Raw genomic sequence first — 14,598 nt, 5'->3', positions numbered from 1 at the left:
TTAAAAAATTTAATATTCATAACATCATAACATAATATTACGACATACTTTTTTTATTCTTTTATTTTGTTTATTTTTCAATGAAGAAATTTAATATGCTTTATTCGATGAATATAAAGTTTATTATGCCCGAGAACAAATCAACGGAACAGCAATTGGTCATTCCACGGAAGTCGGCTTCGCTATCCTAATCTCGGTTGGTTTAGTATCAAGAACGTTTTCGTTGAATCCGTAAAAGCTACAAAAACGATTCTAACGCGAAAGGATACTCTACACCCTCTTAAATACGACCGTGTATTTTTTGTAACTTTAGAAACATTTAAACGTGTTTAAAGAATGTTCGTAGCGATCAATACGTTTGTAATACACAAGGATCAGAAGTCGACAAAAGCTAGAATGCAAATTTTTCGAGTGTGCAATTGTTTACGGAAATATCGACGCACGAAATATAGTTGGAATTTTTTAACTGTATATCGAGAGTTTTGTGAAAACAATTTACAATAATACGATTAACCAAATATGTTAGTTTTGAACTACAACGGGAATTGAAATTTTTCCGATAATCCAATTGTAACTTGAAAACAATGGATGCGCGTCGATATTGTATGGAAACATTTTTTAAACCAGTTATTCGATTTATAATTGCCGGTGCAGTTTATATTTATACACTTTCGTTTAACCACTTCAGTGCCGACTAAAATGAGAAAGTAGGAATGTTTACTTTTTGTATCATTTTTATGACTTTGTATTGTATTCGTATTATATGAACGCCATTCAGATTATTACATTCTTTTTACTTACGCTATATTCATAATATAAATTATAGAACGATCATGGTAGATTAAAGTTTTCATAAACGTCACAAATTAAGCAATATTAATCAAACATTGAGAGGGTTAAGCGAATAAATGAGATCTTATCTTATGGATTTTGTTGAGTTGACATTTGTTTACATATATTTATATATATATATATATATATATATATATACATATTAAATTATTATAAATATTATATATATAAATTATATATGATATAATAATATAATAATAATAATATATAATTTATTACATATTATATTATTAATTATATATAATTTATTTACATATTGAATAAAAAATGCGTATGCATTTATGCAATACTTACATCGCTGATATGTTCTGCTCAACGCTTAAATTGTACGCGTCTCCGAAACGTGAACATGCCAATGTTTGAATAATATACATATAATATAACTGGAAATGGAGAAACTGTAAAATCACGAGAAAATCCTAGATTTGAAAACTGTGAATGCCAATTACTGAAAAGTCAATCGTACAACTTGTTGGAGTTTTATTTCAAGTCACATTGAATTCGTCACATATTTATTTAAAGAAAAATCACGCCCTCTCGAATTTCTATATCCAACACAGGAAAGGGCGCGCTGAATTTTCCGTGTTCGAGGAACTTGTTTAATTGGAATTAATAATGGATATCTCAATTTCTATCATATCCCTACCAGTTTGCTTTGATTTAATTAAATCACGTTCGTTTGGCGATGCCCTGGTTTCCGGCACAGCCACGACTCGTTTTATGAATACTTATACCGGGATAACAACTTCCTTCGTCGATATTGGTAGATACGAGCCCTTCATCTTGCTTCCCGTTTTCACTATTTTATACCGGCGACCGTATGACAAATGGCCGAGATGTTTTCATTAGACTTGTCGTATACCTACCAAATATAAAAAAATAATCGCTTAACGTCAGCTTCTCTCGAAATGAATTATTTTTGCAACTACTTAATATTTCCTGCGTCTCTCACTACCGGAACATCGTTAAAGTTTTTCATATTGTCTGTTATATTTGGATATACATATTTTCCCACGCAGACAGACATTGAAATAATAATTGCTTATATACAGATTAAGTTTTGTATTAATAACTAGCCTGCGGATTTTTATGCAAAGTAAGAAACTGTTTCCGTCAATTGCAAACGAACAGGATCCAGATAATAATTTCATAATTTCTTTAATAATTTCAGAGAGTCGAAAATGATATATAAATTTCCTGAAATTCGTTCGACCCTTTCGCTGTCTTAATTCTCATCTATTCATTTCTGTCATAAATGCATAAAATCAGCAGTCTGCTAATTATCTCAGAGTGCCTATTAGAATTTGGAAAATGCAAGAACGGTAAAAGAGTAACCTTTAGATCGCTGACTTTTATGCTTACAATAAACGAAAGTGTCCAGAAAAAGTATCGAATAGAGAATACAAACTCGAAACTGGCCGAATCTATCCTTGCAGGAAATCAAACTTTACGTGGATTGGTAACGGCGACGATACTTTACGACTTTCCTGTACCATCGAATGAATAACATCGTGAAGTTGTTACGGTGGCATGACGGCGGACGTGCGGAGAAGCTGAACTTTCCTTTCACGACGGGACGTTCACCGTTCTGATCGAGCACCGCGGGAACAATTTACAATTAGGATTTAAAGGACGCTTCGAACGGTGCTCGTAGGAAAGTCCTCCGAGGACAAAATATAAAAGGGAACAGGAACGACGGAAACGCTTATCGCGGTCGAGGCTGCGCCGTTTCGAGTGATACGAGCACGAGGCCCGGGGGGAGACGACGACTCCAAAAAATACTCATAGAAGATACCACGGAATCGTGCGTCGAAGCGACTTTTGCAGATCGAATTCCTGGCTCTCGCGGGGTGCACGGCTTATCTGCGTGAATTCCTGCTGGATGTTCGAGTCGATGTTCCAGTCAAGAGTTTCGAGCGGAATAGTAGCAACTTTAAAGCCGTGGAAAAGTTTCGTCGGATCGGATAGATATGTCTCTCGTCTCCCGGCGCACCAAGATCGGCCCGGAGAAGTCGAGAATCGAGTCCGAGGAAAGTCGGTTCCTCTTGGAAAACTCGGGAGGAAACGTCCGGCGAATGGACACGCGCAAAAATCTTCTCGACCGTGAACGGCCAATTATAAGTCTCGATATTCTTCTTCACTCTAGCGCCGCCACGCACAGTCGGCCGAAACGTTGGACAGACATTGAAAGCATTAGAAGCTCATTAAAAATATTATTTACAACGTTTTATATTACGGCTTTCAACCACCCTGATCACGGATCTAATGTCAAATTAATTTTTTAATCTACTTTTAATTAATAACGAATAAATGTTTCAATAAAAGAGAGAGAAGAGATAGTTAATAAAATAAATTTAATAAAATTACTGGTCGAGATAGTATATATTTTATATAATAAAAAATATATACTAATATATTATTTATTTATATATATTATATATTTTATATAATATAAATATACTTATATATTTAAATTAATAACGAATAAATGTTTCAATAAGAGAGAGAGATAGTTAATAAAATAAATTTAATAAAATTACTGGTCGAGATAGTATATATTTTATATAATTAAAGATATATACTAATATATTATTTATTTATATATATTATATATTTTATATAATATAAATATACTTATATATCTAAATTAATAACGAATAAATGTTTCAATAAGATAGTTAATAAAATAAATTTAATAAAATTACTGGTTGAGATAGTATTTTAATATTTAAGATAGGGTATTCAGGCGAGAATCAACTACCAGTAATTATCCAGATAAAGTTTTGAAAATGTGCATTTTGATAGCATTTTTTACGGTGATTCGAACTATGATGAAATTATTTTGCCAACTAATTATTTTGTTAATAAAAATTTTTTGTTATGAAAAAGACATCGGATCGGTTTAATTCGAAAGCTAACACGGAAGCACGTGTTTACTCGTCTGCGGCCCCGTACGAACGGTATTGCACCGCACAAGCGGCATTACGTCGCGAGATATCTCGTCCGTGATTTCATACGTACAGTATCGATGTCGCGACATAACACGTCCATGGCAGCGAAATGGTTAACGCCTGAGAACTCTGCCTTGTGAACGTAGCCGCCTGTGTTAATATCTGTATTTTAGCACTTTTTCATTAAAAATATAAAAATCTTTCTTTTGTGCAAACACGAGCGAGTTTAGTTTTCAGGATATCATTGTATACATATCCAATATTACTTTCCGTGCAACACAAGCATTAAGGCACGTTCAGCAAATTTGTTATTATAAAACAAAGTTAACCAGATTAATCTTTTTCACGGAACCATTTATTTTGAGCTGTGTATGTTCTCGTGCAGGATCGTGAAAATATAACTATGATTACTATCCCTCTTTTAAATCACGAAAGTACTATTTGCAATAACATTTCACAACTATTTAAAATTACAAAGTATTTCAAAAAACACAGTATCAATTAATTGTATTAAATCTCAAACAATTCGTGTAATAAAATAAATAAAAGTGAAATTAAGGTTACGGTTTAACAGTTCAGTAATCACTTCTGTTGGTTAATTTTTATTGTTTCATATACTTTAAAGTATTATCTAATGATATTACCCTTCATTTAAACTATACGTTACTTCGAAAAATTAAGTTTTCTCCAGCTTTTTGGCGTTTCGGTCCATTCTGCGACGCTTCTCTCCCCGGACCGCCCTTTGTCGTACTCGAATCATTATTTACAAAAACTTGCGTTATACGAAAGTTAGTTTTATCTGCCAATGGCTCTGATAGTTGGCAGGATCGGTGGCATTGTTCGTCCATCGATCCCAACGCGGACGTTCTTTGTGCCGTATTTTGCTTCACTTCTTGTTTCGTTTCATGTTTGTTCTTTTCTTTCTGCATTCTTCTCGCATTTCACCAATGTGGAATGACGTTACAAAAATGTCCCTATCTCCTTCTTTTTGTTTAGTCTTTCTCCTCTAAAGAGAGATAAAGTGTGGTACTTCGTGACAAAATGATGCATGCAAAATCTTAAATCAATCTGATAAACGTATTTTTGTGAAAGTAAGAAATAACAATCTCGATGATTTAATTTCATTTTCGCACATAGTCGTATTTTGTTATTTCAGAGATATTGTTAAACGATTTTTTTATTAAAAGGCAACACCCTAGATGAATATTGAGGGCTTTATCAAATTCAGATTTTGACGAAATTTTAAAGCATATTTCACACGTATTTTATTTGTCAGGCATCATCCATGTTGAAATGCTGAAAACACCCTTGAATATGCGTTTTATCCCCAACTTTAAGGGCTGTTTTCAAATTTTTAACACGATGACAGGCGATAACGAAACGTTCTGACACATATTTCTCCGAAAATTGTCTCTTGCAGAAATTTGATCGAAATCGGTGTGCCCACATTCGATTAAAATATACATCGGCAAATGAAATTTAAAAATCTTGTGTACAATAATTAAGGCATTGTTCTTTAACCCTTTCGCTACGGCGGTTCAGTCCGCCGTAGCGCCCCTCCTGAACGGAACCACCCGCCGAAATTGTGCACATTGCGCGTGGATAGTGTATTTGGGAAGAAAAGGGATTTTTCTTTAAAACAATATAGTTATAATTTCTGCATAAGGTATAAAGTTATTTAATAGGTAAAAAAAGATTCATTAACAATGGAAAAAGTGAAGAAATAATATATAATATACAGTAATCAAATAAAACATAATATTCATAATACAAAACATAATACATAATAATTAGTCCTAAAGTTAGTACTTTCGATTTTCTATCCCTTTATGACATGTAACACAATAATAATGGGAAATGCAGGTAGAACAAATATAACTTGAATGGTGTGTCGTTTATTTCGGACTGTCGTTTGTTTGTTTCGTCAAAAGATTCACGCAATAGTAACAAGAGGCGGTGCAGTCCAAAAATTAGGTCGCGATTTTACTAGCATGTCGGATATATCCGGCGTTCGTCCCCAGAGGGCGATCATGTGGATGTCGGATATATCCGGCGTTCGGCTCCGCGAGTGTTCATATGGATGACGGATATATCCGTCGTTCGGAGCGAAAGGGTTAATCAAGAACGTGTGAGTGAATAGTTGAAGCATAAACGTTGCATTTTGTAGATCTTGGTAATTCACATGCATGCTGAAAATTTTATCGAAATAGGTTAACGTTGTCAAGAGCTGTTAACAATTCAAAATTGCGAAAATAAATTAAACTTTTGAATATCTTCCTCTTCGTCACTTCGTTAATACCCGCATTGTTCCGATCGTAATCCTGCGAACGGATTAACGCGGGCATAGCAGATTGCTGATTAGAAAATCGTCTGTGAGAACAGTACGGGACGATCGTTGATACCACCAGAGGATTCGGTCATTTCGAAACGTTCCCTATTCTGCTTTATTTTTTAATGGCATCGGAGAGAGAGAACGCGAGCCAATTGGTTCGATAGCCGCACTAGATTAGCACACCACCGGTCTACTTCGACATTATCCTTTAAAGTGGATAGATCCAAATTCAACGCGCGTTCCGCGAGCTTTCACGTTCCGAGGGTTTCCACGGGCAAGCTTTTCTTTCCGTGTAATTGCGAATCGATGTAGTTTTACGTCGCGATTGTAATGCTAATTGTGGGTCGAGTACGACGATAGCTTCGCGGTGCAGCTAACTTTTTATTAAGTCTCTTCTCCAAAAAATGGAACAGTTCCCTATTATAACTAGATTTCCTTTCCTATTATCACAGAAACGAGTAGAAGCAACTTGAAACATTGGACAACGAAAAGTATAGATATACTATTCTGAATTTGTTGAAATCATCACCGTAGCGTCGGGCAAATACCTCAAGACGTTCATCAAATTAAAGTATTTAATTCGATTGAATTAAAATTGCAAAGCGAAGTTATATGACATCAGTTACTTTTTTTAGCAGTCTTATCTCTTGCGAATCTTAATAGTATTGGGAAACTAGAATGGATTTGCGTGAAAATGAATTTGTAAATAATTCTGTAACTCGCATACGAGCGACGTCGCAGTCAAAGTGTTAAGGGTACACCCGTTCTTCATTTTACGCGGTATTTTTTTTTATACGTGATACAGTAACAGGTGTATACATTAACACCCGCATGAAAACTCATGATGTGTGTTTTCCACAAGCTGGTTACGATTATTAAAATGCATTACAAAAATCATCGAGATAGGAAAATATTTTATTTAACACCAAACCGATGAAGATGATGAGTTTTTGACAATTAAAAAGGAAAGATTGATCGTTTTAAATTACAGCAGCGATAGTGAAGCGTAGTTGATTTTCTCGAAGCCGTCTTAAGTTGTCTTAAGTTGTATTAAGATAGTCTAAGATAGTCTATATATATATGTAGTTTTGTTCTCTTATATATATAAAAAAAATAATCAGTGTGTCTGTATATTATATATATATATTATATTATATTATATTATAATATATATATATATATTATATTATATTATAATATATTATATATATATATATATATATCCTATTTTTATTTTCATCTAATAATATATAGTGTTTTAATAAAAGCCTACATTACAGAAATACTTAAACGTATATCTGGCATCTATCTCTTACAAATTGATGCAGGAAATTGTTATTTTGCAAAAGATCTGCGGTCTACTTATAACTATGAACGAGCTCATCGTTTCTGCAGCAAGCGTTTACTGCGTTCCCACAATATTTATCGAATAGCCTACTTTGCAGAAAATTCCTTTTTGCAATGTTTTCGTTCTGAAACTTTTGAACAGAAACATCGAATTTTGCATTAAAAAACTGCTGCTTAACAGTTTTAATCGATATTCGATTCTGCTTGAATTCTGGATGAATAAAAGTCAGAGTTAGCTACAAGTAACTCTATACACCAGAGTCAGCTCAGTTATAAGGGTGAAACAGAAGGAGAAATAAATTTCGCTTCGATATCTCGATTGCATTCAAGGTTTCAGCGTTCTTACACATCCAGGTTTCGCCGAAACCCGTTTTATTTAACCTGATCGTAACGGAATATTTTCCCAGCATCAAATCTCTTCCTTTTTAACAAGTTAGCTGTTAATAATCTTTTTGAAAACTGTGCAAGCTACTGTAATTGTACTGCAAACGTTTGACTTTCTTCATATTTTACTGAAATACAACACTTTTGTAAAATACACAATTCAATAAAGAATGTCAAATCCTTAATCAGTTAGCTGTTAGTTTGTCACGAAGAAGTGTCAGCATTTTGTGTTATGACGAGTATACTCGTCAAAATCATCCGATTAATTCAATATCGCATCTTTTGCCGAGACATCAGGTAGCATAAGTTACGTCCAGAATCTCCAGTCTGCTGATCTTTATGTGCAATAAAAGTTTTCCAAAACGATCATAAGAAACCGAAGTGAAATCAAAATAAATTGTTTCTCTGAATAATTTTGCTAAGTTAAAAACAGTATAACGACATTGTTAAATTCTTCTCATGTCTTTTCACTGTTTTATACGGCAGTCATTCATATTTCCCATAAACGCATAAATTTCGCAGCCTATATGTTCAGAATGTTCCACTCTCGAATGGTTAAAACATCTCGATTGATATACTTCTCCATAAACACGCACTCGAATGCCAGCGACCATCGCGTCGAGAAAAAATGTCAGTCTGCTCGTTTTATGCTCGATATATTGCAAGATAAAAAATACGTCATAGTCACCCTCGCGGAGTGTAACGTACACAGGAACTCCGTGGAATCTATGTAAACGGTTTCCGTGACGATGAGCAGCAGGGTTGATCCCGTACCGTAAGTATCTTGCAACGAGGCAGAAAGCGGCGTGGTGGCAAGAAGTTACCATGAAATCGGCGAGGAAGCTGAAAAAGACAGGCGAGGATCAGGAAAAACAAGTATGAAGGCACGAAGGAGTAAAAAGAGAAAGAAAGAGAAAGAGCGAGAAAGAGAGAGAACGAGAAGAAGAGAGAGAGAGAGAGAGAACGAGAAGAAGAGAAAGAGAGAGAGAGAGAGAACGAGAAGAAGAGAAAGAGAGAGAGAGAGAGAGAACGAGAAGAAGAGAAAGAGAGAGAGAGAGAGAGAGGGAGGGAGAGAAAGAGAGAGAGAGAGAGAGAGGGAGGGAGAGAGGAAGAGAAAGAGAGAGAAAAGAAGAGAAAGAGAAGAGAAAGAGCGAGAATAAGGGAAGCGAAGGCATCACTTACAAACAAAGACCGGGCGAAATAAAGGAGGGCAAGACCTTAAGGCAGGAAATCGAACGTTTTGCGTCCCATGACGGGAACTGTTTCCAATTAACTTTATTGTGCAACAAAAACAGCTTCATTAAGGGAGAACAATGCAATTAAGGGGTTCCCGAGAGGGATAAACGCGAATCAAGGGATGGAAAGGGGCTGACGTCGAGGTGACGGCAGCCTTCTCCTAGAAGCATCCGTCGTTTCTCCATTATCGATTAGAGACGAAGGAAGGGTGAACACCCCTTTGAGGGTACTTGCACTCCCTCCCCATTCGATGAATATTCTGCATAAACAATCTGATTCGATGGAATTGGGGAACGGGTATTGCCGCGGCTCCCGGCGTTCCTCAGAATCCCGCTTCCTGTGGTTACCTTCGCTTCCTTCTTTATTTCACTCTTTTTAATGTATCTCGAAGTCAATTCCGATCGGCATCGATGCTTTGGACGATATTTCTATGGCGCGCCCAGCCTTTCTAGAAAGGCTTCACGTTGAATTTCGCGATCCCGAATGGCCGGCTTCCGTGAAATTCATTTTACACGAGTTCTACTCACTTGACAAAATAAATTAATAATCATACGACGGTAATTCATGCAGATATCATGTTTTCGTAAATTTCGGAAATTCCGTGGAATTTGTTAAATCGACGATGATTCGATCGCGTATGATATTGCTGTTTACTTGGATATTTGCGCTTTAGCGTCGAGTCAGGTGTGAAACTTTAACGCGGACACGAGCGGTATTTATCCCTTTGAAATCGTAGTGGTACGTTCTTGTTCTATCGCGAACACTTAATCCTTGAAGTAAATGTGAACGCGAAACTGCAGTTTTAGAATTCTGCTTTATGAATTTTCTTCCAGCAGATTATTAAGGGTAGCAAAGTAGTTCTGACGGAGGCACCCGTAATAGAAATCTTAAGGCAAGGGGTTAATACAGAAATTAAATTGGTTCGAATGCTTAATTTCAAAGGGAACGTAGGAGGGAAATGATTGCACTATATATATATGGCAGATTCTACCTCTGCAGTTGAAATTGGACCGTGTTCGATACTCTTCGCGAACGATTTCGGAAAATTCGAATTCGTGCTTGCATTACCTGCTTTTCGCATATTTATTAAAACGAAACTAAACTGTATAAATAAAATTAGTATCAATAATAGTTTCTTTTCAACACCTGCGAAGGTTATGGGAGTATGTTTTGTATACTGTTGGACTGTTTGATAAATCGTTTCGTTCTTTCACACGAGAAAACGAAATACGATTTTTTAACGTTTAGGGTAATAACCGATTCAATTTTTCTTTACCATTGTCAATAATTTTAAAGATTCGACTGACGTCTCTATTTCACTCGCATGTTATAGACACGATCACATTAATTAACTTACGTCGTTGCGAGGTGTCTCACATTGTAGCATTAGGATTATCATTGCACCAAAGGCTCACGCTCGTAAATTTAATAAGCGAATAAATAAAATTAAATAAACATATCGTGATAATACGTGCGTATGTCGCTGTGGAAAATGATTCACCTGTTTCCGACGTTTCGTCCAGCGAATTCGCACGAAAAATATATCGCGAACGAAAGTCGACATACGAACGCTTCTGTCAACAATGTACCGATCGGTATCGCTGATAAATACGTCGTCGTGTAATTCAAGTATCGCGATATTTCAATTAATATTTTCATTGGTATTCGCGGTTTTGTTACAACGTTCTACCCCGCCGAAAATTCAACGATAATTCAAATCGAGGAGTTGGACGGGTTTTCGAAAAGGGTTCGGGGAACGTTTACACAACCGGTTTACCCTGGCGTTCGACGGCCGCTAGAATAAGCTTTTCAATCTCCGTCGATTTAACGAGTCGCTCGCCGTTTTCTCGAGCAGTGAGCACAGCCCGACGGGTAGAGGAGCGCGCAAGAAAGCGGAGCCGGGACCGTTTTCGTCGGTGCCGCTAATCAAAACGTAGTGACTGGCCTGGATCCTGGTGGCGCAGCTGCCAGAAAAACAAAGACCGGGAAAGACGGTTCCGTCGGAGCGGGGAGATCAGGAGTAGCGGTCCGTAACTGCCGATGCGGTACGCCGGAGCAACCTTTTTCTGGCGATCCGAGTCGCTTCGTCGGGAACGGGCGATAATAACGAAAAGTTTTCCAAAGCGACGCTAACTCTCTCGCGCGAGCGTCGCGGCCATGGACGCCGATGGGGCGGGCCCCGATGCCGCGGTCGACGGTACGCGGAGCACAGCGGAGCGTGGAAAACAGTTCAAGGAACAGAAGAACGGGGAACAGTCGCGAAACTGCTGCAATTCTTCGAAACTGCCGCCAACCGAGTCACCATTACCACCACCGACCACAGCGTCGGCCACCGCCACCGTCATTGAACGCTTCCGATTTCCACCCCTTCCCTCACCCCCCCCCCCCCTTATTTGTCTCCTACCGCGACGGATTGTTCGGCTTTAGGGTTACTACGCTCGGGACGATTCATCGACGCGCAGTGCCGTATTTGTTCCGATGAAGCGGAAAAAACCGTTTAACGCTTGAAGTCAGGTATTTGTGTCCAATGCTTTCATCGAATACGGTTCATTGTATATACAGATGTATAATAGTAAAGGAAACAGTTGAACAATTTCTTTAATAAGCAATTATATTGAAGAGTATATATATATAATTATATAATAGTATATGATTATAAAAATATATAATAATAAAATAATTAAATTAATAAATATTAAAATAATTTAAAAAATATATAATAGTATATAATATAAAAAAGTATATAGTTATATTGAATTATATTGAAGTCAGGTATTTGTGTCCAATGCTTTCATCGAATACAGTTCATTCTATATGCAGATGTATAATAATAACGAAAACAGTTAAACAATTTCTTTAATACGCAATATATTTAAGTATATATATAATTATATAATAGTATATGATTATAAAAATATATAATAATAAAATAATTAAATTAATAAATATTAAAATAATTAAGAAAATATATAATAGTATATAATATAAAAAAGTATATAATTATATTGAATTATATTGAAGTCAGGTGTTTGTGACCAATGCTTTCATCGAATACAGTTCATTGTATATACAGATGTATAATAATAAAGAAAACAGTTAAACAATTTCTTTAATAAGCAATTATATACAAAGGCAGAAGCATGATTCTAAACATTGGAATGAATACTATCCTTTCATTCGAATTCTTCTATTTCAGTTTGATCTTTTATTTATTTTTTTCTTCATATTCGTCATTAATGGATCCAAAGCGAGTAGCATCCGATTTATAATCAGGGAATTGAAATAATATTAAATGCTTTTAATTAGTAGTTGCATATTATATGTTAGTGTAATTAGGTTAAAACCTGTTTAGAACATCTGAATTACATTTCTGTCTGTGGAATATTTTCATGCATGATTTAGACGAAAACTTGTTACTTTGTTTTCTGTCTCTGCAGCTTCCGTGCTTGGCTGCGCAGTTGGTGTAAAAATGGCATTTTAAATTATTACTTTACCATGCATTCATACCGTTTGGACTGTGGGAATTATACGATTCTATTCTTTATCACAAGAAAACAGAACGAAAGTTTTCAAGGCGTCACTTACGAATGCACGCAGAAGTCTTGAACAGTTTCCACTTCTAGATACAGTAAATTCTCTTCAATCGTCTTTCAGCTTGTAGATAAAAATGGGCAATTTTTTAAGATGAGGTACGATTATCCTCTTCCGAAATTGTTCATTCGTGTTTACAAACTGAAGGACGATTGGAGGGAATTTACTGTACATTGTTTGGATGCCGAGCTAGCGGAGCGTGGTCAATCTGCGGACTGCAGATCTTTATGATAATTTCGATTTTCCATTAATTTCCATTGTAGTACAGCGTAAACAAAAACACGAATGCAAAGCAATACAGTAATTTCTTCCATAAATGCACGGAGGTCGGAATTGAAACCGGCAGATCTGAGAATACTAAATCGCGATTCTTCGGGCCTCGAATGTCGTTTTTATAAAAACTCGGAGCAGTCGACGAAAAAAGGCAACAGCCAGCATGCCGGTGTACATTAATATGAATACATAGCAATGTTAGAGTAAAAACGATGACTTAACTTTCTTATTTCTATTTCTTTGCCACGATTCGAAGTCAATTCGGAGGCGTAGTACCAGCACAGGGAAATTCACAGCAACCCGAAATTTGACATTTCTGGGAGAAATTACTGAACTTCTTTTCACAAAGACCAGAAATATGCGGGGTATCGCAACGAATTTCAACGGGTCAATCTGCATAAAAATGTGCGTCATAAAGGATCCTTATCAATGTCACATTTGCGAAATTATGTTGTTTCATCTAATTACCGAACTGCTGCCGACATCTCAGTCTGCGAAGTTACTTGAGTTTGTTTGGACGTCACAAAGTTACGACATCCCATTATACCGAGGCATTGCGGCACCATAGGAGCGAAGCACATATTGGTCCGGATGTTGTATTGGGATTTGCCGGGATTCCAAACGTTTGCCCGCGACTCTGTGTGAGGAATCGCCCGCCGTTGCTCGGTCGCGTCGTCTCTCAACAATTTGAGGGTTTGTTCTTCGTTCTCGGTTTCTTATCTCGCACACATGCTTTGGTTCGCGGCGAGCGGGAGCACAGAGGACAGATATCGGCCCGATCGATTTCATTTTCCGGTGGATATCAATTTCATTTTCGTAGAACGGCCTCGAAAAATCTGTTTCGCTCGAGACGCTTTTCCCTGAGAATAGACGCCGATCGATTCTATCTGTTCCACGCATTTCTCCCAGTGTTTTGATATCGCTGTTTCGCTCGGGTTCCGTCGCTCGAACAATAAGCGCTTTTAAAACGACGCGGCGCGATGCTTCGCGGTTTCGACAGTGGAGGTTGTCGCAGTTTAGTCCGACGTTGGTCCCATTTCGCAAAGAGCGATTCGGAAAGTTGACGGCCGGTCTTGCCAACTGCGTTTTCTATGTTTGACAACACGTTTACAGCCTGCAATTCCCGACTGCGTCACTTGACGCCGTTGCGTGCGAACTGAAAAACATTCGGCAAGCTGTAACCTCGCGAGAAACGTGTCTCCTTGTTTTATGCAGCGAACCTGTGTGGCGAAACAATGCCGTCAAAGCCGTTAAACTATGATGGGAGTCGACTTGTACCGTTTTGTTTTCGCTAAATTATGCCGAAATCTGTATAATATTGGGTTGTCCGGAAAGTTCGTGCCGATTTTTTAGGAAAATTAAAACGCAGCTCATTTAAATATTGGTATACATTTATTAAATTATATAGGTACCATTCTGTTCCACAACCTTTCTCCATCTTTCATGCAGTTTGAGAGAGAGAGAGAGAGAGAGAGAGAGAGAGAGAGAGAGAGAGAATTCCGTCCTTCCAGAACCTCTCAGGTTTTTCGGCAAAAGTTTGTCGTTCTTGATCTTCAAGGTCGAAATTTCCATTTTTAAACCGAGCAAACCACTTCCGCACAGTTCTTTCGGCTACAGCATCCTCGCCATAAA

The 14,598-nt window shown here is 37.0% G+C and overlaps 1 long non-coding RNA gene across 1 annotated transcript in view; it reads right to left on the bottom strand.

The window, feature by feature from the left end:
- LOC117229672 (uncharacterized) overlaps positions 1–14,598 on the bottom strand; it is a 190,080-nt gene that overhangs the window by 75,460 nt on the left and 100,022 nt on the right. Inside the window, exon 3 of the long non-coding RNA XR_013032935.1 lies at positions 8,555–8,709. This is a non-coding gene — a long non-coding RNA (uncharacterized LOC117229672). The remainder of the gene's footprint in view (positions 1–8,554; positions 8,710–14,598) is intronic.

This window comes from Megalopta genalis, chromosome 3, assembly GCF_051020955.1.
Source record: "Megalopta genalis isolate 19385.01 chromosome 3, iyMegGena1_principal, whole genome shotgun sequence".
NCBI classification, from domain to species: Eukaryota; Metazoa; Arthropoda; class Insecta; order Hymenoptera; family Halictidae; genus Megalopta; species Megalopta genalis.
Note: the sequence above shows the minus strand (reverse complement) of the source record. Positions and strands in the feature narration are given on the sequence as shown.